The sequence below is a fragment of the Periplaneta americana genome, chromosome 1 (assembly GCF_040183065.1).
Source record: "Periplaneta americana isolate PAMFEO1 chromosome 1, P.americana_PAMFEO1_priV1, whole genome shotgun sequence".
In the NCBI taxonomy this organism is placed as follows: Eukaryota; Metazoa; Arthropoda; class Insecta; order Blattodea; family Blattidae; genus Periplaneta; species Periplaneta americana.
In genome coordinates, this window is record NC_091117.1 from 164,117,489 (window position 1) to 164,123,488 (window position 6,000).

Here is a 6,000-nt window from a genome sequence, read left to right on the forward strand (position 1 = left end):
TTCCCCTTCGATTGTCCGCCTCCCTCCATAGGTGCTATGCACGTTGCAGCTTACACAGTGGCTCGGCGCACCATGGCCTTTTCGCCACGGCTGCTCTAAGCAGATGCATTATTTCATTAATAAATCATTTTTAAGAAGACATGTTTTGCTCTTGACGATACAAAATGTAATACATGAATGAACCAATCAGTGAATTACTGCATTAGCCAATGAATCAACCATGAATACATGTATGAATGAATAAATGAGACGCATGGATGGATGGATGAATGGATGATTGATTGTAGTGAGAGAAGAAGAATAATTATCAATTAAATGGTAGGAGTACACGATGATAATCGCGTCCTTTGCAAGGGCTCTTGGAACTCCTGCATGACTCAATGTGGTCTGTCTTTGCCATCCACCCACAAAGAGTGAGAAACAACTCGAATATTCGTTAAACCGAACCTGAGACACTCCGCTAGACGGATGAGCTTTGCATACTGACTACAGAGCCAGGCGTTCAATAGCAATATACAGTCACAGTCTAGTACCGGTATATACAGTCACGAAGCTTGAGTTGTGAGGGTGCTAGGAACAATAGACTATGCCGGTACTATTTCGCATTGTCTGTAATGAGGCGATATTAGCGATCCTAGTGGTTAGCAACTATCTATGGATGCATATTTACTGCGTATTGAGCTTCGTGAATGTATATAGGCTACTAGACTGTGATACAGTGGAGTCCCTCCGTTGAAAACTTCTATTATGGAAACATCTAATTTGGAAAGCTAGCTGACTTCTCCCACTACAAGAACACCACTCAATACGTTACTGATAAAGCGATCGCTTTGCTCATGCTCAACATTGACATCAAAAGATACAGTAAAGGCGAAGAAAGATATTCATTTGCACTTATACATGAAGATACGAACTTAAATAAGAATTATTTTAGCATATAAATATGTGCTTAAATGGAGAAGATTGTTTAATAACACATAGAAATATAAGAGTAAATAATTACAGTGCTAACTCCTCTAAATAAAATAATTGTTTTAATATTAACGACAAAAATATTTTAAATTCTTTTAGACTGATACCCTTCCATAATAAAACATTTACTCAGACAAAAAATTTAAGTTGATACGTGTAGAAAATCTGCTGTGTGGTCCCTCCAACGCTTAAAGACGAGTACATCATCCTCAGTAATACGTAGTATTAAAACAGTAAATAGTGTTTGTACTGACCCGGCTGCTTACTCCCCATCCTCTGTATACGAGTCACTGGTTCATTGCTCGGGAGTGGTTGCTTTGCCGAGGTAGGGGCGAGCACATAAGACCAATAACATAGTACACAGTACGTACAAATATATTAAATGACCTTTGATTGGCTAATAGGTTTTACTCCATTTATGAACAAAGAAAGGATCCTATTGTATAATCATTTTTATTTTTCGTCACCGGTTTTGCACGACTTAAGATCTGATCATTGCAGCCGCACTATATAGCCTTGAAGTTCACCCAACCTCTAATAGAAATATCTACAAGGAATATTTCCTTGGGGGTAAAGCCGGAAAGCACTGCTAGGCCTTACTAATGCCGATTATTATCCAGAAAAGATTGAAGTTTTAACCTCCCGTTACTCTGAGGACTTTCGTGTTCTCTAATAAGAGTACTTTTATATTTTTAAGTGTTTAATATGGATTTTCGAAAATAGAAACCACTATTAAAAGATATTAATATACTACATGCGAATGTGTGGAAAATCAGTCGCATGTAGACCTATTTTAATCGTAAAATTTATAAACTAAATAATATGTCTTATTTCCGGCGTTGTAAACGTATATTTTATGAATAATGCGAAAAATGAAAGTGTTTTATTCTGTGTACCATCTTGTTCCATACTGTTCTCAAACGTTCTTTTCTGACCTGTCATCTTCAGTGTTGTTCTGTCCTGTTCTGTCATATCTTTTCCTTTCTGTTTATTCTGTTTCCATCTTACTTCTCTGTATTCTGTTTTATACATCACGCATTAATAAAAGTAGCGTGTATTGTATTCATGCCTGAAGCTTTTGAGGTGCCCTTGTAGTTTATATGTTTAATGTTTCTTTCAATATTTCATATTGTGTTATGCATCACTGCGTGACTTTCAACGTGATTTCGTAGAAGCCAGTGATGAATAAACATGACGTAGTTGCGGCAACACCCATTGTCACAAGAGTAGCACGATTCTCTTTCAAGAGAGAATTTTACTACCTTGCAATGTAACTGAATCAACTAGGGTCATGTATCTAATGTTTGTTGTGCCTCGAACTTAGAAATGCATATAATTTATTCAAATGCACATATTTTGAATATGAAGACAGGATTTTGATTATGAATATGAGGCACACTTAACAAACTATTACTTTTTATTTATATGAAAATCAGAGTTATGTAATTTAATACGTAATATAGATGTAGGAGGTTTGTTACATTTTTCAGATAATTAGAATGGAATACTTATGGTTTAATTTTCGTTGATAGAAAGATAATTTATGTTAAACCATTTTTTATTAATGTAAGTCCATTATTTGAATTATTATATGTATCATACCAGGTTTTTCCACCAAAAAGTCAAATTGTGTCATCTTCATAAAGATAATGAACACCACTTTATTGTTGTAAGTCAATTTTTAATAAGTCATTAATATATAATTAAAAATAAAATAGGGCCAAGAACTGTGACTTGGGGAACACCTATATTAATAATTGAAGGTTCTATAATAACTCTTCTGACATATTTTAACTTCTAAAAAGAAAATTTCACGTTACTTTTCTGTTTCGTATTTTTTCCCTTAAATTAAGGGTCTCCCATGACTATGAGGATTTTAGGAACAACGGAAGTACTCATTTTTAATTTTCTTTCACTTAACCTCGGAAACTTATCTCTTAAATATTTAAATCCACTCTCTTCATCCAGTACTTTAACAAAGCATTTCATTAAGCTTAACTTGATATGTAGTGGTGGTATAAAAATTGTGGGTAGTATCTACAAATGAATTGTAGGCCTACTTACACTTTTCTCTTGGCATTAAATATTTTCATAAAGGCATTAATTGATTTTCTAACGATTTTTATCCCGACTGGCCTACTCGCATAACAAACTACTAAACTTAATGTATTCTGATTGCATTCTAGTTAGAAATCATGTGATTTTTACGTCCCCACATGGATGCCATTTATGTTCATAATAGTTCACAGCTTTCGAAACTGTTACAACTTTCCGTTGTGTAGCAATATGGTTTTAGACTTGAGAGTTGTCTGTGAAGAGACGCCACTCATCAGGAATATGTTCCGTACCTAATTGAGACATAAGTCCATTTAAATCACTCCAATAAATAAATTCATTTTTTTAAAACATATGATGACAGGCTTTGGTGATGCTTTCGATCGACTCATTCTTTGATGCCCGGTTGTAGAAGATGCCTTCCTTGCAATCAAGAAGCTATATGGGACTTCGTTCTATAATGTCTGACAGGAAGTGTAAACATTGCCGGCAGATAAGGAGAGAAGTATAATTATTATTGAACCAATGGCAGAGGTATTATTCCACGCTTGACTTGAAGTTGGGCGGTCTGAAGCGTTCTACCTCCGTCCATCTTCAACATAAGCTTGAAATGAGACCTCTGATACTGGTTGAATAGCAGTTATACTTCTCTCCTCCTCTCCCGGCATGTTTACTTCTCCTGTCAAACATTATGGAACAAAGTATAGTAGCTCAACTTAGCATTTTGTGAGATTTAGATGTCTTGCGAGATCATTTAACTTTGATCAGCGAAATGTTACTAAGTCTTGTGTGACGAGAGGGTGAAGAGCCTTCCTTATCTTGATGACTGCAGGGTTGCGGGATGTGCCTCTTGAGACAGCTTTAAGGGCTTCCACGTTGATTGCGCATTTCTTGTTTTGTGTTATATTGTATTGTATCCAATTCACTCCCAACAGACTTCCCTGTGTTTCGACCTGAAAAATTGTGCATTGCGGACTTTATTAGATTGGTCTGAAGAATATTTTCAAATGGCTGCTCCAACGTAGTCTTTTGTTTTAGATCCGTCTGTGTATATGGTATAATTCTCTTCTCCACCAGATCCTTAAAATTCCACTTTTACAACGAAGTTTGCTGGTCATTCGACTAAACAACAATATCCTCTGATTGAGGTTCTGGCTGATACGTACTTCTATTATCAGGTAGTACATCTCACTTGACGATATGTGTCAGAGGAAGAACATTTGTTTGTGTGCATCTGTAGTCTGATTAGTGTAATATGTAGCTAGTTGACGATGTATGCAATGGGGGGGAAAGGAATTGGCCACCCTACCCCACTATCTCCTGGCCTAGTCGCCTCATAAGTGGTGCCTTCTTGGTATTACTTGTGAGGTTCAGACAATTGGCTAAACAACAACAACAACTACCCTTTCAGGAATGTATGGTTGAATCGATAGAAAGAATGAGAGCAACTTCGAAGAATAAAGAAAGGAAAGAGTTACATTCACAGCTAAGAACATTTCGTCAATAGAAAATGGTGTTCCTTTCTGATGAAAGGATGGGTGGATGAAGGAATGGATGGATGCACGGGTGGATGGTTGGCTAAAAGGGAAGAAAAGAAGGAAATAATTGTAAATACAAGAGACTCCTTTCCTGTCATTTTATATCCTTCCAAATCAAAAATATGACGTACCAAAATGGCATTGCTTCAGCAGGGAGTATTGTTCTTTGGCGCTAGTGTAGGGTGTGGCCCTTGTCTGTTTAGGAAGATGATGTAGACGTATATTCAGAGTGTTGTTTATTAACAATAAGTAAAGGGTAGAGTTCTGTATTGATACCTATCGTTAGTAATGAAATGACTCCCCGTCCATCAAAGCTGACGCAGAATAACAACGGAATATTACAAATGTACACGCAGTACAGGAAGCTACTGTATACGTCAACTCTGTTATGGTTAGCTCATTTACTATGTAAACAAATGGATTTATAAAACGACTGTGAATATGTCATGTGAGTAGTGTTAACGAATATGCATTTGTTTGACTTCTGGTATTGGTACATCCTAGTATAATTACCATACATTAGACAAGAAGTTCGTGGGTTCGAACTCTATCAGCGGTGGAGATGAAATTCTTTCGAAAGTTAATTAAAACCGAAAGTCCCGTACTATAGATTTACAGTTTTTGAAACAGTATCACACTTTAATGAGACAATTTTAATTAAAAATTACCTACAGCTTTTCGCTCATAAAATTTCCTCCTTTGCGGATAGGTATCTATGGAGGCCAAAGTCGCATGGTTAGAGGCTATTAACGCACAAAATAGGAGACATACGGAAATTACAAGCTAATGAACCGCAGACTATTCGGAGTTGAGTAGCGTATATGTTTATAGTGTGTAATATGAAAGACACTCTTTCAGCTCTCCCAATAATGGGACTGCCTCATTGGACAAAGCATAACTAACACACAGAGTGAAAACAAAAGCGATCACAAAAGATAAATGTAGGGAACGAATAAAAAAGGGAAAATTAAGGACAGGAAGGATAATAGCATACATATAATAGGCCTAAACATAGTAAACAAACAGATTAGACGTTCAAACAAAAGTTCTTCCCTTTCAGGAAACAAAGTACAAGTGGTATTTTAAAATGGCAAGTGATCCTTTGATAGCAGTAAGGGAAACATCACAAATGAAGTCGTTGTTCAGCTGGAATTTCTTGCAGAAACTGACAAAGAGGCGAAGTATTGTGTCCCTAGCGCCAATCATTAGCCCAACTATTCAATGGTGGTGAGGTGATATTTCTCCAAATAGAATGGAACTGTGGCCTCATAAATTCTGCATTTTTCTGCGTGAACTTCAGCGGGCTGTAGTGCCTGTGCCTCGAACCTGACCGTTAGGTCGATAATGTAGGCGGATGTAGAGCCTGGTGGAATGGCAAGCATGTCAATTCGCCGACAGGATCCCTCTTGAGAGCTGCCATGAACTTCTTCATATA